The 25,724-nt window shown below is 37.5% G+C and overlaps 1 protein-coding gene across 3 annotated transcripts in view; it reads left to right on the top strand.

The window, feature by feature from the left end:
* The window catches only part of NCOA3 (nuclear receptor coactivator 3), a 218,276-nt gene that overhangs the window by 94,406 nt on the left and 98,146 nt on the right, over positions 1-25,724 (top strand). For all 3 annotated transcript variants that reach the window (XM_036749362.1, XM_036749361.1, XM_036749360.1), the window contains exon 2: positions 13,104-13,174. The gene's annotated coding sequence lies outside the window, so the exon portion shown is untranslated. The remainder of the gene's footprint in view (positions 1-13,103; positions 13,175-25,724) is intronic.

Raw genomic sequence — 25,724 nt, 5'->3', positions numbered from 1 at the left:
TTCATGCAAGCCCCACGATAGGTCCCTTCTCAGTTTACAGAGTTCACACTCCTCAAAGCTATCTTCTACCTAGATTCCTTGTTCCTTGCAGCTGAATTATCACATCCATTGACAAACTAGTTGGTATGGGAGAGTCATTTGAGGGATTAATGTGGGGAGTGGGATTTCAAATGCTACAAGAGTTAGTTCTTATTCACTATGGGTTTTTAAGCAAAAGCAAAGATACTGGAGTGCTTTGCCATTTCTTTCTCCAGCTCATTTTACAGATGAGGAACTGAGGCAAACAGGGTTAAGTGACTTGCCTAGGTCACACAGCTGGTAAGTATCTGAAGACTCATGAAGATGCTGTATAACTGTAAGTTGTTATTCATTTTTGTATTGTCCAGAGAGCCTTTCAATTAGTAACTATGCAGTGCTCAAAAATTCCTTTATAGTAAGTAGGCTGCGTGAGTGTGTGTGTGTGTGTGTGCGTGCATGTGTGCGCATGTGTGTGTGTTCTTGTGTATGATACATGGAATTGTCTTGAGGCACTTCTGACTAAAACTTGAGAAGAATTTTACTCTGGGACAGGCCTTTCTAGAATCTATGAATTTTAACAGCCACAGGGATAACCTTTAGTTTAATTTTCTCTTTTAGAAAATCATACGATCTCTGCTTATAACTAGCTATACTTTGATCCAGATTGATATTGAAGGTGAACTATGGAGACAAAAATAACTATCCAGCCAGAAACCCTGCTAGAAAATAGAATTCTTAGGCCATACAAATATATCCCGTCATGAATATATCTTTGCAGCTTAATAATTTTCAGATCAATTACAGACATTTTGGAAATTGAATGGATTCTTGACATCATCTATTAAGTTCTAAGTTGATCTTCCAGACCCAGGGATTGGCTACTAAATCTTGGAGTATAATTTGCTATAGAAGAGTGAGGTCATATAAAATTAGAGGACTCAGGTTTGAATCTCATTTATGATACTTAATAATCGTGAATTAGTGCAAGTCATTTAACTTCCTTCGTCCTTAGCTTTCCCAACTGTTGATCTAGGTCAGTGATTCACAAGCCTGTTAGTTTCAATACCCCTTTATACTCTTAAAAGCTATTAAAGACTCTGAGTAGATTTTGTTTATGTGGCTTATGTCATATTGATATTTAACTTGTTAGAAAGTAAAATTTTAATTAATTTAAAAATATCAATGAGAAATATAAATATTTTATTAACATAAATACAATTTTAATGAAAATAACTATTTTCCAAAACTAAAAAAATTAATGGGAAAAGTGGCATCATTTTACATTTTTTTGAAAATTTTTAATGTCTTGTTCAGTGGAAGACAATTTTAGCAACTTTTGTATTCAGTCTGTTTTGATGTATTATTTTGATTGAATATATGAAATTCCAGCCTCACACAGATATGTATTTGGAGAAGGGAAGAATATTTCAACAGGTAAATAATGTCAATATCATTGTGAAATTGTTAGGAACTCTAGAACCCCCTGAAAGGCTCTCAGGGACCCCAAGAGGTTTTTGGACCACAGTTGACTTGGACTATATTATCTCTAATAATCACTTCCAACTCTTAAATCTAGAATTTTGTGGAGCAAACATTTTAGCTTTAGTTTTCATTCATTTGGATGTGCTTGAATTCCCCTGGAGAAATGATCTCAGTTCCTACACTCCATTAGTAAAACAGTTTTGAGCATTTGCCTCTAGTCTGTTTATATTAGCTAATTTAAAGGTCATATGTCAGAGTTGTAAAAATGATAAAAAAAGGAAAATGATAAATATCAGAGAGGCATGGGAAGACTTATAGAAACTGATACTGAGTGAAGCAAGTAGACCAGCCATTTATGCGATGCTATCAATATTATGAAAATTTTGACTTTTATAAACTGCTACAAAGTAAAGTGAGCAGAACCAGAACAAGTTGTATAGTAGCTACAGTATTGTAAAAACAACTTTGATAGTGATAAGACTTACGATCAATACAATAACCATTCATAATTGCAGAGGACTGATGCGAGACATACTATCCGTTAGAAAGAGGTAATGGATTTAATGTACTGAATGGACCATATGTGTTACGCAGCCAATGTGGGGTGTTTTTTTTTTTTTGTTTGACTATGCATATTTATTACAAGGAATTGGTTTTCCTTTTTTTTCCCCCCTCAATGGGATGAGTAGTGGGAGAAAAAAATAAGAGTTCTTTTTATTAAAAAAAATAGAAGGGCGGTTGCTACAGATGTGGAATATTGCTATTTCATGCTATTTGAGATAAAGTCACTGTTACTACTAGTTTCACTTAACTGTTTGACTTTGTTACAAGAGAACTTGCATGAAATGAGAATAATCCATACATGTTTGTAATATAAAAATAAAATGTAAAACTTAAAAAAAAAGGTGAAATAAGTGAACCTAAGGTCAATAGGGATTTACTGGATTTTATGGAGTAGGGGATTGACATGGTCACATGCATTTTAGCAGCTATGTGGAGGATGGATTGGACTGTGAAGAGACTTGACATAAGGTGACCACTTAGGAAGCAGTTTCGGCAATCTGGACCAGAAGTGATATGGGCTTGAGCTTGGGGTTATGGCTGTATGAGTGAAAAGAATTGAATATATGTGGAAGTTGTTGCAATGAATTTGATATGGGAGTAAGAAAGAGTGAAGTGTTGCAGATGACAGGTTGTAAATTTGAATGATTAAGGATGGCGGTGCTCTTGAGAATTTTGGAAGAGGGTTAGTTGGGGGATAAAGATATATAATGAGACCTGCTATCTCAGCCTCTCCTGTGCTTCCTCATCCTGTGCCATTCACTCTGGCTTTCCAAAACAAAAGGGGGCGGTGGGGCTCTTATACGTTGGTTACTGGCCCAAAGCATGTATTCCACCCTTCCTAAATTTTGAGAGATGCCTGTTGTAGCCATCAGGTGATCTATGGTTGGGGTGAAAGTAGATAAATGGTTTTTTTTTTTTTTATGGCACCTGTGTCGCTTTTACCAAGAAGGGAGGTTTTGCTAAGAGTGAGGTAAGAGTTGGTATGCTGATATCAGTGACAAACCCCTTGACTTGGAGGAACAATTAGCTATTAGGTTTTGTTTACCCTTTCAGTAGCAGTTCATTAGATGAAGGTTTAGAAATGTATTCTTACAATTTTGAATTAGATGAAGAGAATGGTTACAGTGTCTATATTTCTTGACCCAGATATTCCATGACATATATCTCAGGGAAGCCAGTGACAAAAAGAAAGCACCCATATGTACCAGAATGTTTGCAGTAATACTTTTTGATGGTAGCAAAGTGGGGAGTCCCTGGAATTTGAGGTGGGGCAGGGGAATGATATGATCAGACCTTCCCTTTAGGAAAATCAGCTTAGCAGCTGAACGGAGGACGGACTGAAGTTTGGAGGGACTTGTGGTAGGCAGAGTGGCCTATTTCAGTAGTCCAAGCATGAAGAGATGGGGCACCAGAGTGGTGACAGTGTCAGGTGAGAGAAGGGAAAAAATATGATAGATGTTGCAGAGGTGAACTAGACCTTGACATCAAATTGTGTGTGTGTGGGTGGGTTGAGGGGTGGAGGTGGTGAGATATAGTGAGGCATTGAATTTTTGAGCCTGAGAGACAGGAAAGTTAGTGCCCTCACAATAATAGGGACATTTGGAATAGGAGAGGGTTTAGGAGGAAAGATAATGAGTTTAGTTTTGGACATAGTGAGTTTAAGATGTGTAATGGACCTCTAGTTTGAGATGTTTGAAAGGTAGATGGAAATGCAAGTTTGGAGGTAAGCATAGAGACTGGGCAGGATAGGTAGATTTGAGAATCATACACATAGAGATGGTAATTAAATCCATGGAACTGATGAGGTCAAGTGTAATATAGAGGGAGAAGAGATAATGTCAAAATTTGTTGTTTTTTTTTAAGTAATATATCACTTCAGCAGGTCTTTGGACAAGGCTCAAATTTTTAGACTACTAAGCTAAATTAATGTTTATAGATGGTCTAAAAAACTCTTAGCACCTTCTCCAGTCTTTTCTGCTGCTCTGCTACCATTACTGCAGAAGTGGAATGCGCTACTGGGGGCTGAGGATCATTTTGTATTTGTTTTTGTTTAATGTTACCTTTGCCAAAGAATTCATCACCAAGTGGCCTCTCTTCTGTTAATGAAATAAAGACACCACACTTAACTAGGTTTTGTCTTAGTTGTAGGATGTAGTTTTTGGACTGGACCATACTTGAAGCCTTTTTAGCATGATAGAACCTGTCTAATGTTATGCACATTGATATAATTTACAAAAGCAATAGCTAGCATTTCAACTCAAGAAGTTAACAACATGCATTTTAAAAGATTCTCTTATGAAATTAAGGCTTTTGAGCATGGGTTAAAAAATAGACCCCTTTGCAAAAGTGAGATCTAATTTTCTGTTCATACTTTTTACAGAAATAATTATTTAAATGTTGAAAGAGGAATTCCATATGTACTGTTATACTTACTGGATTTATAATCAGATAATCTGGGTTTGATTCCTGGCTAATTTGCTAAAGTGCATGTATCCTTGGGCAAGTCATCTTTTTCAGTCCCATTTTTAAAATGATGAGCTGGACTAGATGATTTTAGGTGCTTTCCATCTCTTATTCCTGTGATTTTTAGCATTTCTGTCTCATCTTTTTCATTTCTTTTGCTTTTCCTTGCACAGAGGATGCTTCATTCCCTGGCTATGGATTTTCATTACCTGTTCCCCATGCTTGGAATGCTCTCCCAAATTTCCATATTTTGACTTCTTTAAAGTCCAAGCTAAAATTTCACCTTCTACAAGAAGCCTTTCTTGATCCCTGTAGTGGTAGCCTTCCCTCTCTTGATTATCTCCTGTTTATCTTGTTTGCACATAGTTATTTGCATGCTGTCTTCTATGTTCTGTGCTTGTTAATAGGCACTTAATAAATGCTTGTTGATTTGACCTTTTGGAGGTACCTGCTCTTGTTATTTGCTAATAAGAAATAATATAGGGGAGCCGATCATTTTTTATAAGGCTTTATGTAAATTTATATATATGTGTAGATATACATATATACATACACATACTTATTTAGAGCTTTGTTTTCACAGAATTTATATATAAACATAACTCTACAAAGGAAGAAACAATGGTGTAGTGGATGAAACATTGAACTGGGAGTCATTGGTACTTAACACCGCCCCCCCCCCCCCCGCCCCCTCCCCCCATTCCCATTAATCCCTTGGTGCTTGTTTCTAAAAAGGAGTTACCTAAAGAAATGTCAGAAGCCGAGCTCCCCACCCCCCAATTAAAAAAAAAAAAGTATGTTCCATTCTACCTCCTGGCACAGCTCTGAACCTCAGGTCCAGAGAAGACTTCTGTTAGGACTGTTTGCTTTTGGGGAACACTACAGACAGCTAAAAGGAATTGTTATTCTGAAGTGAAGAGATTTGGGACTCTTCATAAGCAAGGCTGTCCTGTGTTGGATGTTCACAGTAGAAGGAAAAAAAGTTATTTAGATTTGGAGTCCTAGGCATATTCCTTCAGAATTCACAGAGCTGTCCATAGTAGAAAAAAACCTGTGAGCTTTTGAAAGCTGGCCTTTAGATTCCCAGCTCTGTGAACTGAAAGATACTTGAGGAAGTCAACAACATCACTCCCTGTGTCCAGCACTAATTTATGTTATCTAATCTTGCCTGGAATTTCACTGCAAGATTGTAGTGTTTTGTTTTTCCCCAACAGGACAGTCCTCACTATTTTTCTCTCACACAGGAGTTAAAAACCTCTTATTTTTTTCCTTCCATCCTATTCGCCCACCCTCTCAGCAGAATACCTTACCTTCTTTACTGAGCAAAGGCAATTAATTTACTTTGAGTTCCTGCTTCTCCACCACTGTACATTTTAAGCTCCCTTGACATCATTCTTCATTCATTGCTCTTTTACAAACTAATCTCCAGTAAAGAGGTGGTATTTCTCCTCCACCAGGGCCAACCTTGCTTTTTGTGTCATTAATTTCATCTTCAGCAGATTGTTACCATGGTCATTTCCTGTCGCTAATCTTGTGTTTTCCTATCTACTCATTCCCTGTTGCCTAAATACACTGGGTCTCCCCCATCCTTAAAAAAAACCCCAACAATTCTACCAGACTATCACCCCTTCGTGCTATTGTCTTAGCTTCTTTCTTCCTTTCACAGCTAAATTTTTAGGAAAGAATGTGTACACTTGCCTTTATTTCTTCCACTTAAACTTCTCATCCTCCAGCCCTTTGCAATCTGGTATCATCGTTCAAATGCATTACTCCTTCCCAAAGTTATCAGTAATCTCTTAATTCCCCGATTCCATAACCTTTTCTCAGTTCTCATCTTTCTTGATTTCTCTCTGCATTATGTTTACTACTCTGAGTTTTCTTGATATTGTTTTCTTTACCAGCTGATCCTTAAAGAAATGAAGGCTCCTCATGTGAGGAGGGAGTGCATTTCAGGCCTAGGGGTACAAAATGCCAGACTTGGAGAACAGCAGGTAAGCCTTTTCAGCTTCAACAAGAGTGTAGGAAGGTGTCCTGAAGTCAGAGAATTAGTATTTCAGGTGCCAAATTGAGGAGCTTGTATTTTATTCTAGAGGCAGTACAGTCATTGAAGATTGTTAGTAGGGGACTAACCTGGTCACACCTCCTTTTTAGAAAGATTATTTTGGTTGCTGTTTGTGTGAAAGTGGGTGGCTTTTAGCCCCTCAGAGAGATGATTGAGCGGAAACTAGCATATAGTCATTTGTAAGTAGAGAAACAAAAACAGATTTGATAGATGTTGTGAAGGTATGCCCACAAGACTCGGCTGCTGACTTAATTTGAGGGGCGACTGAGAGCCCAGTTACCTTGTTAAAGTCAACATACCCTGCTGCCACCCTTCTTTTCGTTTATGAGCCTCATAGACAGACATGACCCTTAAGTGACTGATAAACTGAGAGTAATGCTAGCTATAAGTCTAGTCTTCTAAAATGTGCGATCTGGAAGGAAACTTAAAGATTGTTTAATCCAGCCTTCTAATTTTCCAAATGAGCAAACTGTGACCCAAATAGATGGAGTGACTTTGCCTAAGATCACTTTGTCAGAAAGCACAAGAGTAAGGAATAAAACCAGATTTCCTGTGTACAAAGAAAAAAAAAGCTATTGATTTTTACAGGGGAATTAGATTTAATGAAGGACCAGTGCAACAATCTCAAAATTCTTGAAAGTACCGTGAAACACCCCATAAACCTTTTTCACAAAAGTCTCCATGTCTCTATTCCTTCTAATGCTGCTTTTCCTATAGCACTAATAGTCTAAATGAATAAAAAGCTGTTAGTTTTATTTGAATATTATTGCATTGGATTTTTTCCCCTTTAGGAAATAAATCTAGAATAGTTCAATAACATTATTAGATAAAGTTCTATAGGATTACCTGTAGAATGTTAGGTACTTGAGGGTAGGTGCTGTTTTGTTTTTGATCCGCAGGACTGAGCACAATGCCTAGCATTTAATAGTTCCTTAGAGCCACAGGTGAGAGTTGAGTGAATCAGCTGGACCCGCTACATGGATGAAAAGGGCTCTGTACTCCCTCACATCAGGGCATGCACTGCAGTGTACACAACTAGTAAACTTTCTGGGCAGATGAGCTAACAAACTTGTTGGTTACTTAGGGGGATGTCTCCCCCAAGCATGGAAGACTTTAGCTGGCAGAATGGGCAAATGAGAACAATTTATTCTAGTAGCCAGAGGCGGCTGAAGCAGGTGCCTGGGAGTGCTTAGGGCTTGGTCAGACATCAAAGATGCCAAGGTCTCCCAGTGCATCTGGGGTCATCGCCAGGCATCTTGACTTTTGTCCTGACCCTGGACTTTGATGGCTCTGGAAGAGAGAGAGGCTAGCAACTTTGTGCAGCTCTGCCTCACTTATATTCAATTCACATGAAAATTAAGAGATCATCCCATAATGTCATCGGCCTTCTTTGCTGAGGAGGAACAAACAATAACAACAGGCGCTTAGTAAATGTTGATTGAATAGTTGTAATTGAAACATCACCTACAGTGAATAGTCCAAACAGCTGTTGACCTGAAGATAGTTTGTTAAGTTCGTAACTGCGCATGTGTAAGTTTATATATGATGTTCATATGTTCAGGTATTATTTATATAGTATATATTTCTTTGGAGATATGATGATTTGTAATATGAATCTGCCATGGAATGTTTTGTGGGCATGTGTAGGGCTGCTTTGCTCTTCACATAATTACAAATTAGAATAGTAAGTCAGCAATTTTGAGCATTTGCTATACGTGCATGAAAAGAAGAGCTGCTAACTGGCCTCAAAGGGCTCATGGCATGTTTGTGTGTGTGCTCTCCCCCCAAACATCACTGCTGTAGTTGAATTGGAAGGCTATGGTGCTGCTACTAAGGCTCATGAACAACATCTGCTACAATCAGTTATGAAATTCCTTTCTAGAGAATGTGAATTTTAGCTAAATTTTAAGGATGGGTGAGGAGCAGGAATTGGTAGAGAGCACTGAGTAGCAAATTCCAGGCAGAGGCCATGTATAATCCCATGTTTGTATGGGAAGAGCAAACCTATTAACGTGGTTGAAATGAAGACCCTACAGTTATAGGAAGAAATGAAGTTTGGGAGTTGTGTGGGAGTTGAGAGGATGTTGCTGGAGGGCCTCAGATTCTAGATAGAGAAATTTAGATGAGAGAACTAGGAGGTGCTGTTTTGGTGCAGGGGAGTGATAATGGTAGTGAAAAATATCATACTAGAAGTGAAAATATGTTACTGGGGGTAGGACTGATGAAGTCTGGAATGCGAACTCTATAATAGATACAGGTAGAAGATATTTTAGATTTTGTGGGCCTTTGTGAAAGGCAAAATACAGATAGAAAATATCTTAGACTTTGTGGGCCAAGAGATAAAATTGAGGCTATTATGTAGCTGCTTATTATAATGGGAGAGAACAAATTTCCACAGATTTTTTGACAGTTCAATTATATAGAATATCATATTGATAATGATAATGAAGTACAGTTTATTGCAACATTGGTCTAATGAAAAGGGTATTCTTTTTTGGGGGGGGTCACACGTTTCCCTTAAGTGGGTTTTATAATTAGTGTTCACCATCATCAAAATAGATTGTAAATGTTCATCTTTAACAAGTGCTTATATATAATGAGATTTTACAGATTTCTTTGAAAATGTCTTTTTACGCAGATAGGTTTGGCGTGATCAGTCCATGAGCGTAGGATTTTTAATTGAGTACATTGATCCTTTGGAAGGCATTTATAGAATTCTCTTAGAGCCTTCTCTTGATATTTACTTTTTATCATGTCATTACATTGCAGATCAATCACATCCAATTGAATGTTAGGTCGAAGTTGTTCATTTATACTGTCAAATGAATTTTGAAATATGGAAATCTTTTGCCATTGAGGTTTAAAAATCCTCCTGGAACTGTAGTTTGAGTTCAGAAAATAAATCTACTGCAAATTTGTGTGGGAATGGAGACATCATTATTATTTTAAATTTTGACAGCATGGGAATTGAATAAAGCAGCTCGATATTACTTTTGATTCAAACATCAAATTGACTTTACTGTTATAAGTTTATGTATAAGTCCTGGTTTACCTTGTGATTTTAGATTAAGTTAAATGAGAAATATTATTAAGTCTGCAACACAAGGCTAATTTCCAAAGCCATTGAGTGTTTGATGATAGTGGTTGAGGATATTTCTTCTCGTTGAGAAAATTTCAGTCTCAGATCTGAGCTCAAAAAATAATCATAAAGCTGCTTATTTTTCCTCTGTCACTTCTTGTTTTGACCTGATAGGTATGTAGTGTAATAACAAAAATGTCAAAGTATGGTGATTTGTGTGGACTTATGCTATCAAGTTGCATAATGACCTCACTGTGATTTTTGGTGAAGTTTAGCAGCAAGGTGAAGTGATGAGAATGTCATACTGCCCCTGTTGAAGCAACCATGTACTGTATGTAAAGGAGTGATCATTGCTATGCTGTAATAAAACTTTATTTATTGACATTGAAATTTGAATTTCGTGTTATTTTCGCATGTCATGAAATGTTCTTTTGATTTTTTTTTAGCCATTTAAAAATGCAAAAACAACTCCCTAGGTCATGGGTCTGGAATTTACAGACCTCTGCTCTAGGAGAAAACAAAACAAAATGAAACAAAAAAACAAACTATAATGGAAAAGAAAACAAGCGCGGAGCTAGAAAAATATAGGGAAGTAGGGGAACAAATACAATGAAGAAGAGGGACAATAAAATTATAAGCTATTTTCATTTAAACAGTTTGAGTTTTTGTAGATTTTGCTTGTATATATACATGTTTTGAGAAGTATATACATCTACGGCTATATTTTCTAATGTTGTAAAACACAACTAAAGAGCATCAATGAAGACTTGCCTTAAATGTAGATATGAGCTTACATTTAACATTAAAACGTAAATTAATAAGCATTGAGTAAAGTATGGAATTGCTGGGACTGGAATGCTTTTGTTGCCATATGAAAACAGCGTGTGCTGGAGCTCTGCCCTAGAGTGTGTGACAGACCCTCAGAAGTAGCAGCATGGAAATCTATCCAGTGTGGGAGGATGGCTTTACTAACTCTGGTATTTTCGTTTAAAGCCTGAAATGCTGTGGATCCTTTTCAAAACAACTATTTGGGGCAAGAAATGATTAGGCCAGATTTGCATCTGTCATTAGGCCAGCTGAGAATAAACTTAATTCAGGTGTTCACATATGCTTCTGCCTTGTACCTGTCCATTTTTCCATGGCCTGTAAGCATTGTGTCCTGAGAAAGTAAGTTCATTTGAATGGGACATGATTAATTCCCTCTCCACTGTATATTTCTATAAGCTTCAATTCTGGTTGCTTTTATAGGTGTTTATAGAGATATCTCCTGGTAGTCTGGTTGTTAGTTACACTGGCATTGGCTTGTGAACAAGTGCAAGTGTGTTATAAAGGCATTGGAAATTTAGGTATGTTTAAATTTTGCCTAATCAGACTAGCATGGATATGAAATACAGATCTCTGTACCTGACTTTATTCCAGGCCCTCCATACTGTATTTCTAGCTGCCTGCTATATATATCTTTACCTGTATAGCATCTCAAAATCAGCATGTCTAAGATCAACCCAGTCTTCTTTCTCTACAGGCCACCCATATCCCTCTAATAAGCAAACAAACCCAGCAACAAAACAGAAACACGCAACAAAGAACAAAAACCATTTCCTGCCCCTGAGTTCTCCCTTGGTGGTACCTACACCATCTTTTCAGTCATCCAGACACCTGAGTGTAATTTTTAACTGTCTTTATGGTGTAGCGTTTAGTGTGTAGTACTTGGAGTTAGGAAGACCTAGGTTTGAATCTTGTGTCTCACATTTAGTAGCTGTGTGACTCTGGGCATGTCTGTTAACCTCTCTTTCTCATCTGTAAAATGGGATCAGTTACCTGTAGGGAGTATTCCTACAGAACTATGAGAATATAAAGTACTTTACAAACTTTAATGTTATATAAATATTATTTATCATCTTCTCTCTCTGCCTCCTCTCTCCCCAACAGTTTCCAAATATTATTATTCATCTCCTCTTTGGAAAAACTCACACACAAGCTCTTTCCATTCAAGTTCGATTATAACTATTCTGTCTCCATCTCCAATTTGTCCTTCATACCACTGCCCAAGCAATCTTAGTAGTGGACTACTTTATTCAAGTCACTTTTTTCTCTATTCAAAAGCTTTCAGTGATTCTCCATTGCCTGTAGAATAAAGGCAATGTCGGCCCTCTTGGTTTTGGCTTTCAAAGCCCTCCACAGAATGACACATCTTATCTTTTCAACCTTACTTCATACTTTGTATATTCTTTCTTCTAGACAAGCTAGACTTTTCCCTATCCCTTGTTTTTGTTCTGTCATTTCTCATCTTTGCATGCATCTTTTGTTGACTGCATTTGGAATAGACTTCTCCCTCATCTATGGTATCTTTTTTTTAGTCCCTATTGGTGATTTAATGGAAAATATTTATGTGTATGGTGAAAAGTTTTTATTCTAACTATTCTGCTTTATCTGACTTCTCTCTGTTCAGAGGGAGCTCCAGGGAAAGGACTTTGGTTTCCTTTATCAGATATGAATGAGGTCCTCTGCTGAAATCCTTTGCTGGCATAAAAATATGTAACTAGAGAAAAAAGAAGTAACATTGACACTTGGAATTGTATGGAAAGTATACCTAGAGAAATATCTTGTTAGTCTTTTTTGAAACCAGAAACTGGTGAGTGACCACTAAGGGAATTATATCTACTAATTCTGCACTAAATGCTGTCACTCTAACCTCAATTAGACACTGTGCTAAAATCGTTTATAAATATTATCTCATTTGAGGAGGGTGTATGTTCCAGGGATATGAGGGACAATCTGTGTGGAGGCATGGAGAGGTAATGTCTTTTGGTGCCTCATTGAATTCTAGCACCATTGGCCTTCCTGTTCACTAAACTCCTGTAACACATATACTCTGTAGTAAACACTGTATTGTTTAATTATATACTCTTTTTGTCACGGAAATTGGCATTGGACTATTTGAATGAGAAGCACCATAGGAACGATCTGATTATTTTGCAGAGATGGAAACTGAGGTCTGGAAAAGGAAAGGGACTTGACTGGGGTGGAAGAACCAAGAATAGGACCTAATGTGTATATATTTTATTTGCCTTATTTGTTTATAAGCTCCTTGATATGGAATGATTTAAAACTTCTCTATTCCTTTTAGTGCCTAATATTGTTCATAAATAGATTTTGATTTGATTTTAAGCAGCCTAACAGTAGATTCTGGTATAATGAGACCTCTATCACAGAAGGTTTTTCAACTCAGGAATATTAGAATAGACTCAAACTTCGGATGAAGGTTAGATGAATGAATTTGAGGCTACATTCCAACTGTCAGATTCTGTGATCCCAACAAAAAGATGGTGTATTTCTCTTTATAAAATGTTTGGCTTTGGTTTTGCCCCTTGAAAGTGAATGAAATGAGAGATACCTATTGACAAATGTTTTTCTGCCTTTTTTCTTCCCTCCCAGGACTGTTCTCTTATTGAAGTAAAATATTATAGATTCCTGAAACTGAACAGTGGAATGCATGAGTTTAAGTGGTAAGTATTAAACCCTTATTTTAAATTGCTTAGGCCTTTGAGATAAACAAGTAGGATTAACTTCGTCATCTCCTTATCCTTTTCAAATTCCCTTTCAAGTTTTGTCCCTTTTTGAATAGCCTCAATTCCTGGGTTAAGAGAGATTGTACACTTAGTGGAGGTGGGAGATGAGTATAATTATGCTTTGCCATAGATGCACTGTTTGACATTTTATAAATCACTTCACGACATTTATCTGCCTCAGTTTCCTCCTCCTTAGGCAAGGGGTTAGGCAAAGAAGACTGTTTAAAATGTCTTTTTTACTTTTTCCCTAGTAAGCATTTCCTAGTAAGCATTTTCCTTCTTTTGTCCCTTCTTTGACTTTCCCCCCAGTGTCTCTTGGCATTTATTTAACCTATTTATATGCACTAACATGTACACAAATAAAGGAAACTGATTTTATAATTCCTCTTCTTCATGGTTCCTAATTATATTCATGACCATTATTAGACTTCTTCATTTTAACCGGCAAAAAAGTTACCACCTCCTTGTATCCCAAATAATATCCTTATAGGGGTCTATTGTTGCTATTCATATTGAGATGCCACAGATGTGTATACTCTTCAGAATTCTTTTCTTTCTCACTAGACCACAATGGGACTTACTTTTTAAAAGTCTCTTCCCAGGCCCAACTGAAAGAAGCTTCACAAAGCTTTGAAAGCTTAAGTCCTATGATTCTGAAGCCTGTCCTTGTTGAGTAAAAGGTGCTAAAAACAGACTGGTCACATAAGGCCTGAGTTAAGACCATTTGTTTCTTTTCTTAACAGTGATTTTGGAGGTATATTTTTATTGGAATAAAAGAAGTGCCTTATTATTTGGAAGTGACTTTTTAAATTTAATAATCTATGGTAGAATTTGTTGATTGTGTGTATATGCATGTGTTTGCTTATTGATACTTTTTGTTTTATGGTACATTTTTTTCTGAATATTCCCTTCATTACCCCCCCAATAAGCATTTCCTTTTAACAAAGGTTTGTTTTAAAAAGGAAAAAAAGTTTAGTAAAATAGATCAATACATTAATCTTGTCCTTCTGCATATACAACATTTCAGACCTGCAGTCCCACACTGTTCCAGTATATGGAGAGAAGTATATTCAATTATTGTTGTTATCCAAATTTACTCATTATGATTATGTTGTATTTAGTTTTATTTTTTCTATTTATCTTGTCATAGATTTTGTCATTCTGATATTGCTTACTTCACTATCACTTCATATAAATCTTCTCATGTTTCTCCGAATTTGTCATTTCTTATGGTACAGAATTTTTATACAGTTTATTTAGCTGTTTTCCAGTTAATGAGTACCTAGTTTGTTTCTAGTTCTTTGTTACAACAAAAAGTATTATAATGAATAATTTGGCTTATATGATAACCTTTATGTATTTGACCTTCTTGGGGCTTATACCTAACAGTAAATCTCTGATTTGAAGAGTTGTGGACATTTCAGTCGTGTGTGTGTGTGTGTGTGTGTGTGTGTGTGTGTGTGTTGTGTGTGCGCACGCGCGTGGCTTTCTAAATCCTTTTAAAATCTATTGCTTATATATTTTGTCATTTTTGCTAATTGGGTTTTTCTGAGGTGAAGTCTCACTTGTTTTGATTTGCATTTCTGTTATTATTAGTGAAGTAGAAGAATTTTTCTTGTGGTTGTTAATTGCAATTTTTAATTCCTATGCTTTGATCATTTATATATTGGGAAATAACTCTTGGTCTTATAGCTTTTGTTGACGTATTCCTAGAAGATTTCTTAATCTAACAGTTGAATACAGGTATACCTCACTTTAGGCAAGTGCTACAAATATCTAAAAAAACAAGTATATGTGGATGGAGTTATAGTATGTATAATTATTTTATGAAAGCAGTCTTCCTTTAATGGAAGTGTTCACAAGAGGAGGCTTTTAAATAGCTTTCCTACCATATCCCTAATAGTCTTTTTATATGCAACTTTTCAGTAACATATATTGCTCATTAAATTTTTTTCTGGATGATTATCATTATTTTCTTCCTCTTTCCCCCAAATTCCTCCATCCATTAAAAAAAAAACCCAAACAAATCAAAAAGAATACCTGTAAAATACCATAGTCAAGCATATCAGATCCACAGATTTGCCGTGTTCAAAAATGAATCTCATCCTGCGTTGCCAGCCTATCATCCATCAAGAAGTAGGATATATGCTTCATTATCGGTCCTTTGGAGTCATGGCTAGTTGGCATTTATGATACTTCTTAAATCTTTAAAGTTGTTTTTCTTTGTTTTGTCATAGCCATTATATAATTTTCTGTTCTGGTTCTGTTTCCTCCTTTCTGCATCACTTTATACAGGTTTTGCCGGATTTTTCTGAATACATCTGTTTCATCATTTCTTAAGGTGTAGTAGTATTGCATTGCATTCATAAACTGTGATCTCTTTAGACATTCCTCAATTGTTCAGTTCCCTCAGTCTATCATTTCTTTCCCAGGCCTTCACCTCTGAACTGGCCACACTATATACTCTATTCTCCAGGTTCTTGCCCCTCTATCCCTCAAGCTCTGCCAAGCACCAACCTGGATTACTCCCATCATCATCTGCTTTCATTCTTATTCTCTGGCTGCTGAATAGAGCTGGAAAAAAGGATGAAATCATGCTGACTGGTCCAGTACAATTTTGTGTTCAATACTCTTAACTGGGGCCTCCTTTCATTCCTTAATTGATTCGCTATCCCAGATACCACAGCATGTCTTTTAAACCTTTTCAATCCTCCTCAAACTTCCCATGGTTTTTTTTCTCCTCTTGCCATCTTAGTTGAGAACCTTGTGTAAAAATCCAGGCCTCTCGTTGAGAGCTACCTCTTCTCTTCTGGCCCCCCCCACCCCCCCACTCCCCTTCCCAATGCCTTCCACCACTATCTTCTCCTTCACCCTTCTCACTTGAAGAGGTGACTCTTCTTACAAAGGCAGATCTCTCTACACACACAAGTGACACTATTTCATCCTGTCTTCCCCAAGATATTCCTCCCTGCCTCATCATCTTCACTGTATTAATAATCTTCAGTCTCTCTTTCATCTGCTAGCTCCTTCTTCACAGTCTACAAAGCAATGCTCATGTCTACCCCAGCCTCAGAAAACCTTACTTGATGTGCCCATCCCTGCTTGCTATAGTCCTATGTCTCTGTGTTGGCAGTCAAAATGGGCTCTTAGCACTCAGTTCAACCAAGTGCCCTTGAAGAGTTTGACCTTTGTTTCCTTGATTAGATTGGGAGTTCTTGGTGACCTCCTTGCCTCAGGGGAGGGCCTAGTTTACATGAGTTTGAGTGACATGTTTGGGACATCAGAGGCTTTTAGACCACATGGGTTTAAGTTGCCTCTTTGTGATTATTTTAAGTCACGTGGGTGAATCGCATGTGTGACTCACCCTTGACCCCGAAAAAGATATAAAACCAGGGGTTGGCTTTCTCTTTTTCGGAGCTCTGACCCACAAGCAGTGGTGGTGTGTGTGACTCTGGAACAGTGAGCGCCTGGGCTGAACTTAGATGTTGGTAACTATGAATTATATGTGGCCTGTCTGTCGTTGTTTGTAATTTGTTTGTATTTGCTCTGAAGTTCATAGTGCTGGCTTTTTCCCCTGAGCTAAGTGAGTGATATTTGTATGCTGGATTAAAGTAAGATTGTTATCCCCTTAATGTTGCTTTCCTTAGGAAAGCAGATCAAAAGAACCTGGGCTTTGGCAGCATGCTTGTTGTTGGGCTTGTGTTGGTCTTTCACCCCCACAACAGTTGCTAGCCGGATTGTTGAAACAGTCTCTCCTCCGTTTTGTGGCTAAACTCCTTTTAAAAGGCTAGCTACAGTGTCTCCAGTTCCTTTCTTCTTAGCTTTTTCTTAACTCACTGTAGTCTGGCTTCCAAAGTCCTCATTCAATCAAAACCATTCTGTCCAAGCTTAGCAGTGATCTCTTAATTACCAGCTGTCTTGACCTTTTCTTAATTTTCATCCTTTTTGATCTCTGCAGCTTTGGACACTGTGAATTCTCCTCTTTTCCTTAATATTCTTTTTCTAGCTTATAGTGTCACTACCTGTCTGGGACTCTTCTCAGTATCATTTGCAGTATCTGTATCCATGTCAAGTCTGCTTAACTGTCCCTAAGGGAGTTTGTCTCCTAAGGCATAGTCCTTGGCCCTCTTCTCTTTTCCTTGTGTACTATTTCACTTGGTGATCTCATTAGCTCCTATGGTTTCAATTATCATCTCTATTCACATTACTCTCAAATTAGCTTTAACCTCTCTCCCAACCCTCCAGTCTTGCATTTCCAATGGCCTCTTGGACATTTCAAACATGGATTCTCTTAGATATCTTAAGCTGAAAATGACCAAAACTGATTAGTTAATCTTTTCTCTTTAAATTTTTCTCTCTTCCTAACTTCCCTATTACTTTTGAGGATGGATACCACCATCCTCTCATTCTTCCAGGCATGAAACCTAGGTGTCACCCTTGACTCACTTTCTTATCTACCATATCCATTCTGTTGCCAAGGTCTGTGGATTTTACATTCACAACATCTCCATACTTTTTCTATATTGCTGCCACCCAAGGGAAGGTCCTTGTTACTTCACACCTGTTGTACCAGTTTACTGGATGATCTCTCTCTGCCGCAACTCTCTCTCCACTCCAGCTGACCATTTGGCAATCAAGTGCCAAAACATTCTTTTTACAGCAAAGTTCTGGCCCTGTTCAATTTACTCCAGATGTATTACCTCCAGGAACAAATATAACATCATCTCTTTGACTTTTAAAGCCTTTGACAAACTGACCCTTTCCTATCTTTCCAGTTTTCTTAGATCTTAATCCTATCCATGTATTTTGTTATGCACCAACACTGGCCTTCTTGCTGTTCCTTCCAGAGGACACACCTTTCTTTCTACTCTGTTTATTATTACAGTCTTTCCCCCTAAGTCTGAAATACTCATCCTCCTAGTCTCTGTCTAGGCTTCCTTTAAGTCTCAGCTAAAATCCCATTTTCTACCAAAAACCCCCTTTTCTGTTTCCCCTTAATACTAGCAATTTCCTTTTGAAATTACTTGCAATTTATTTGGTTGTTTGCTGGTTATCTGCTCACTATGGTTGTGGGCTTCTTGAAGGCAGGGTACCTGCCTTTTTGCCTTTTTTTCCTATCCATCTCTTTTAACACAGTGCCTGGCTCATACTGGGTATTTATAAAATGTTTGTTGACTGCCCAACTAATGGACATACCCTTAAATTCCAGTTCTTTGCTCCAACAAGAAGTGCTGCTATAAATATTTTGACAATTTTATCGTTGACAATTATGACTGTTTATTGCATATTTTATGTTGCTTTATCTCCTTATACTTTTTTTCATTTTGTCCCTTTTTACAAAGAAGGTGGTGAAAGAGATTGACATACTGTTTCTACTCTATTCTTCCTCCCTGCCCCCCCCCCCCCATTGCATTGCTGTTTCTTGTGCTTACTTTCTTCACTTTAGAATGCTCTCTTTTACATTCTACGTGAAGTTTAAGTAGTTTTTTTTTCTATTTCTGCCATATTCTACATTCCTTTCCATGCCGCTGTCTTTTTTAAAGCAGTCTATGGATTCGTTTGATTAACATTTTGTTTTCTGTGTTCAGAAGTTCTGGGCAGTTTTCTTGTATTATTTTTTGCTTTGTAGTATTGAGGTTTTTTGGCTTCTGGGAGACCTATAGTCCTCAAATTGCCTCTAGGCAGCCTGTTCTTGAGATAAAAGTTTATGCTTATCTAGAGATGTTTTCTTTTAATGCTATTATTGCTATTTTGCTTCTTTTCTTCCAGATTGTTCTTCACGTTTGTGTATTTGCATGTCCAATCAGTTAGTCTCTATTTTGTTTCTTTGGTGAGGTTTGTTACCATGGAGACAAGTTTTTGTGTTCTGCCAATTATTTCTTCTTTGCAGACTGTAAGTTCAGCTTTCACAATTCTTGTTTCTCTTTGAAGCCATTTAGAGAACATTCTGCTGTGGTTCTGTCCTATCTTTGGAATTTGCAAGGTCCTCAAGGTGTTGATTCATTTTCTTTTGCATTGCAAAATATTAGCTCATCTGGAAGGCATAATCCTGTTCTTAGTATCTTCCCTGTTGATTTATCTGTTTATGTTCAAGGTCTTTAGCTGAGCTTTCTTACTCCTGAGATCTTTGTTAATTTCAGCCTCCCAAGAAAATGGTACAGGGCAGAGCCATGATGGCAGAGTAAAGGCAGGGACTCACCTGAGCTCTCCCCCAAAGCCCTCCAAATACCTTTAAATAATTATTCAAAACAAATTCTAGGGTAGCAGAACCTACAAAAAGATGGAGTGAAACAATTTCATAGCCCAGGACAACTTAGAAGGTCAACAGAAAAGGTCTTTTGCACCAGGGTGAGAGAGGAGCGCTGTCTAGTGCAAGTTCTGCCAGTGCAGACTGAGCCCCAGCAAACCAGGAACAGGCCTTTGGGGTGCCTGAATCATGGTAGCAGTGGTGGTTTCCAGACCACTCAGCCCATAGATAGTAAGCGGATTGGACAGCAGGTCAGAAGAAGTTTTACAGGGGTCCCTTTTCTGGCAACAGGGACAAGACTCTTACAGATTGCCTATACTTGGATTTGGGTTGCACTCCTGTTGTCTTAGTCCCAGTGCAAGGAGGAGCACTAGCACAGCAGTGCTTGTGGCTGCAGGGGAGCAGGGACCTTGGTTGAAGTTCCAGGGATGAGAAGAGTACTTGTGCAATACCACTTCTAGGTCTGTATCCCAAAAAGATAAAAATGGGAAAAGGACCCACATGTATAAAAATTTTTACAGCAGCTCTTTTTGTGGTAGCAAAGAATGAGAAATTGAGGGGATGCCCATCAATTGGGGAATGGCTGAAGAAGTTGTGGCATATGAATGTAAGGGAATACTATTGTTTCATAAGAAATGGTGAGCAGGTGGCTTTCAGAAAAACCTGGAAAGACTTATATGAACTGATGCTGAGTGAAATGAGCAGAACCAGGAGAACATTGTACACAGTACCAGCAACATCATGTGATGACCAACTTGGATAGACTTAGCCCTTCTGAGCAATGCAGTGATTTAAGACAATTCCAAAAGATTAAAGATGGAAAATGCTATCCACATCCAGTGAAAGAACTATGGAATCTGAATGCAGATCAAAGCATACTATTTTCTCTCTTTTTTTTTTTTCAGTCTTGTAGTTTTTCCCTTTGGTTCTGATTATTCTTTACAACATGACTAATGTGGAAATATGTTTAATATGATTGTATATGTATAGCCTATGTCAGATTACATTCCATCTTGGGGAGTGGAGAAGGGAAGGAGGGAGAAAAATTTAGAACTCAAAATCTTATAAAAGTGAATGCTAAAAACTAAAAATAAATAAGTAAAATAAAATAAAATAAAAGAGTGCTTGTGGTTGCTCAGAAACCAGTGCATAGTACAGAAGAGTGGTAAACACACCTCTTCCTGGATTGTGCCACTTTGGAAGAGCCCGCAACTTACACATTCCCAGAATTACGCCTCAGAACAGCTGCACAAAAAACATGAAGCTTGGGACAGTGCCCCTTTCACTTGGGAAGCAGCACCCCATGTTAGCATAGAGTTAAAAGTCAAGAAATAGGCTCAAAAATGAGCAAGCAACAGAAAAAAAATTCTGACTATAGAAAGTTACTATGGTGACAAGGAAGATTAAAATACAACATTCAGAAGAAGACAAGAAAGTAAAAATTCCTGCATCCAAAGCCTCAAAGAAAAACGTGAATTGGCCTCAGGCTATGGAAGAGCTCAAAAAGGATTTTAAAAATCAAGTAAGAAATGTAGAGGAAAAATTGGGAAGAGAAATGAGAGTGATACAAGAAAATCATGAAAAAAGAGTCAACAGCCTGGTAAAGGAGGCACAAAAAAATACAGAAGAAAATAACACCTTAAACAGAACAGGGCAAATGGTGAAAGAGGCATAAAAATTCACTGAAGAGAAGAACTTCTTAAACAGTAGAACTGGCCAAATGGAGAAGGAGGTAGAAAAGCCCAGTGAAGAAAATATTTCCTTAAAAGTTAGAATTGGCAAGTGAAACCTAATGACTGTATGAGGCATCAAGAAGCAAACAAAATCAAAAGAATGAAAAAAAATAGAAGAAAATGTGAAATATCTCATTAGAAAAGTAAGTGATCTGGAAAATAGATTCAGGAGAGGAAGTTTAAGAATTATTGCACTACCTGAAAGCCATGACCTAAAAAGATCCTCGACATCATCTTGAAAGAAATTACCAAGGGAAACTGCCCTGATGTTCTAAACCAGAGGGTAAAATAGAAGTTGAAAGAATCAGCCAATTGCCTCCTGAGAGAGATGCCAAAACGAAAACTCCCAAGAATATTATATCCAAATTCCAGATCTCCCAGATCAAGGAGAAAAATACTGCAAACAGCTAAAAAGAAACAATTCAAATATCATGGAGCCATAATCAGGATAACACAAGATTTAGCAGTTTCAACATTAAAGGATCAGAGCAGAGGGCTTGGAATATGATATTCTGGAAGACAAAAGAGCTGGGATTACAACCAAGAATCACCTACCCAGCAAAACGGAGCATAATCTTTCAGGAAAAAAATGAACATTCAGTAAAATAGAGGACTTTGAAGCATTTTTTTTGAGGGGGGGAAGGCAGGGCAATTGGGGTTAAGTGACTTGCCCAAGGTTACACAGCTAGTAAGTGTGAAGTGTCTGAGGCCAGAGTTGAACTCAGGTCTTTCTGACTCCAGGGCCGGTGCTCTACTCACTGTGCCACCTAGCTGCCTCACTTTCAAGTATTCTTGATGGAAAAGACCAGAGCCAAATAGAAAATTTGACTTTAAAATATAAGATGCAAAAGAAGTATAAAAAGATAAACAGCAAAGAAGTACAAGGGATTTGATAAGGTTAAACTTTATTCCTACATGGGAAAATGATATTTATAACTCCTAAAAACGTTATTCTTAGGGCAGTTAGAAGGAGTATACGTGGAAAGCAGAATTATGAGTTGAATGTGATGGTATTTTTTTCTAAAAAAATAAAATTAAGGGATGAGAAAGAAGAATGTAGTGGGAGAAGGGAAAGGGAGAGATAAAATGGGATAAGTTATCTGACATAAATGATGCCTGAAAGAGATTTAATAGCAGAGGGAAAAATGGGGGAAGAAGGGAGGGGAGCATATGAACCTTACTCTTATCAGAGTTGGCTCAGAATTACACTCAGTTAGGTATAGAAATTTATCTTACCATACAGAAAAGTAGGAAGTGAAGGATATAAGAGAAGGGAGGGAGGAGGTGGTAGAAAGGAGGACAATTGGGGTGTGTTGTGTGTATGTGTGTGTGTGTGTGTGTAAAATTCAGAATCAAAACTCTTTTGTGAATGGACAAGGTAAAAGGAGAGATAAAGAGGTGAAGGGATAAAGAGGTGAAAAATAGGATAGAGAGAAATACATAGTTGGTAATCATTACTGAGAAAAAAGTTTTTTTTTTTTTTTACAGGGAGTTCCTCTGATAAGGACTTCATTTCTAAACATGTAGAACTCAGTCATTTATAGAAATAAGAGCCATTCCTTAATTGATAGTCAAAGGATATGAACAGGCAGTTTTCAGACAGAGGAATCAAAGTTATCCATGATTGTTTGAAAAAAATGCTCTAAATTACTATTGATGAGAACAGTGCACATTAAAGCAACTCTGAGCTACTACCTCATACTTGTCAGATTGGCTAATGTGGCAGAAAAGGAAAATAACAAATGTTGAAAGGGAGATGGGAAAACTAAAACACCAGTGTTCTATTGGTGAGGTTATATGCTGATCCAACCATTCTGTAGAGAAATTTGGAACTTTGCTCAAAGGCCTATAAAACCACGCATACCTTTTGACCAAACAATATCACTACTAGGTCTGTATCCCAAAGAGATAAAAAAACAAAAAGGAAAAGACTTATGTGTACAAAATTATTTATAGCAGCTCTTTTAGTGGTGGCAAAGAACTGGAAATTGAGGGGATATCAATCAGTTGGGGAATGTCTGAGCAAGTTGTATATGATTGTGATGGAATACTATTGTGCTTTAAGAAATGATGAGCCAGGATGCTTTCAGAAAGACTTATATAAACTGATTCGAAGTGAAATGAACAGAACCAGGAGACCATTGTACACAGTAGCAACAATATTATATGATGATCTACTATGAATTTTCAGCTTAGCTGTTCTCAGCAATATGATGATCCAAGACAGTTCTGTAGGACTTAGGATGAAAGGTACTGTCCTTCTCCAGAGAAAGAATTGGTAGGACCTGACTGCAGATGAAAGATAATTTTTTTCTTTTTAAAAATTTTTCTTGGATTCTTTCATTTTATGTGTGTTTTCTTTCACTAAATGACTTACATGGAAATGTGTTTTGCGTGACTACACATGTATAGCCTGTGTCAAATTGTTTGTCTTAAAGAGGGAGGGAATTTTGAATTCAAAATTTTGAAAAAAAGAATGTTAAAATTGTTTTTTACATGTAATTGGGAAAAAATGAAATGTTAATTTTAGCATCTGCTCACCCCTCCCACCTCCTCCCATTCCCCATCGCTCACTTTTTGAGTCTTTCTCCTTTGGGGTGGGGGCCCAGGTGTTTCTCCAAGATTTGAGCTTCAAAGTTCTCAGTCTCCTTTCACACTAAGGAAATTCATTTTTTACTGCCTTCAGTTTCTGACCAAAGTGACTTCTGGAGGGGACGGAACTGGCCCCAAATGTGTGTCATTCCCTTTTCCTAAAGTTTTAGTGGAACACCACACACATGCTGACATCCTGCCCCAGTTCCCTCTGTTCTATAGTTCTTTGGCTGACCTGACAGTCACAAGAAGCTTCTGGCTTTTGGATTTTTTGTTGGGCCAGGGTGAGAAGTGGGGAGCAGAGTTGAGTTCTGTTGCCAACTCACAGGTCTCTACAGCTCTTCCAAAATGTGGTGACCAGTGGGGAAGGGAGTACTCAGCTAGCTGAACCTGTCAGGGATTGACCTCTGCTATTATTTTATTGGCTTGTTACCTCTTTATGTTTAGACTGTGGAAATAAACGAAATTGCTTTATGTCTTGTGTGTAATTCCTATTTTAGGGAGGTTTTTGAGGTTGAGACTATCAGATAAAGAATGTAGTCCTTTATCATCCTTCCTGTCTCTTTTCTTGTTACGTTCGATGAATGAAGACACCAAAGTGTGTGTGTGTGTGTGTAAAACTTGGTTTAGGTAAAAATGAGATTCCTGTTTTGCCCATTACCCCCATCTTCTTCCATCTTTGCCTACTCCTCTTGTTCTCTGACCTAATTATAAAAAATAATAAATTATACTCCATTTTTCTTCATTTCCTCCCTCTGGTATTCCTGTTCCTTGCTTTTTCTTATATCTGTTGTAACAAAACAAAACTGCCTCGGGCCTGCTCTATGTAATTTGATTATCTTGAAGGCATTAGGATTCTGAAGAGATATTAATCTTTCCCCCTCTTTTTAGAATGTCAGTACTTCATCAGCATTTAGCTGCCACTTCCAAATCTCAAATTTATGTTACCTTATATTTCTTTTGACGCACATGTTTTCATTTCAATATTTTAACTCATCTCTTGTATTTTTTGTGCATAGAAAGATGCACAATGCTTTTATTAAGTTTTTCCTGTATCCCAAGTACTGTTAAGGGCTGGAGTACAAGTAGAAGCAAAAAAACTACCCTGCCCTCAAGAAATTTACATTCTCATTGGGAAGAAAGCACAAAAATCAGAGTTGGCAATTTGGTATTGGAAATACACACTTAAATAGTATCTAGCACTTGGAGTATATTGGAGGTTTGGGCCTTGGCAAGATGAAGAAAAACTTAATCATTAGAGCTGAGAAAGTCTCAGTTATTTTTTTTTTAGTTTTAAAAAATATTTTATTATTTGATATTTTTGGTTTTCAACTTTGATTTCCACAAGATTTTGAGTTACAAATTTTCTCCCCATTTTTATCCTTCACACCCACTCCAAGATGGCGTATATTCTGATTGCCCCATTCCCCAATCAGCCCTCCCTTCTGTCACCTCACTCCCCTTGCCCCCCCATTCCCTTTCCCCTTACTTTCTTGTAGGGCAACATAGATTTCTATACCCTGTTGCCTGTATATTTTATTTCCCAGTTGCATGCAAAAACAACTCTTTTTTTGAGCATCTGCTTTTAAAACTTTGAGTTCCAAATTATCTCCCCTCTTCCCTCTCCACCCACCAACCCTCCCTCCCTGAGAAGGCAAGCAATTCAACATAGGCCACACATGTATCATTATACAAAACACTTCCACAGTAATTATGTTGTGAAAGACTATTTCCCTCCATCCTATCCTGTCCCCCTTTATTCATTTTTTCCCCTTGATCCTGTCCCTTTTCAAAAGTGTTTTAAGGTGTTATTTTCTTCAGTATTTTTTTGGGTCTCCTTTAGCAAACTGTTGACTTGTTTTTTTATGGTTTTCTGGCATCCCTCTCATTTCTTGTCCCAATTTTTCCTCTACTT

This window comes from Trichosurus vulpecula, chromosome 3 (assembly GCF_011100635.1).
Source record: "Trichosurus vulpecula isolate mTriVul1 chromosome 3, mTriVul1.pri, whole genome shotgun sequence".
In the NCBI taxonomy this organism is placed as follows: domain Eukaryota; kingdom Metazoa; phylum Chordata; class Mammalia; order Diprotodontia; family Phalangeridae; genus Trichosurus; species Trichosurus vulpecula.
The sequence above is the reverse complement of the archived record's forward strand: the minus strand, read 5'-3'. Positions and strand labels throughout refer to the sequence as shown.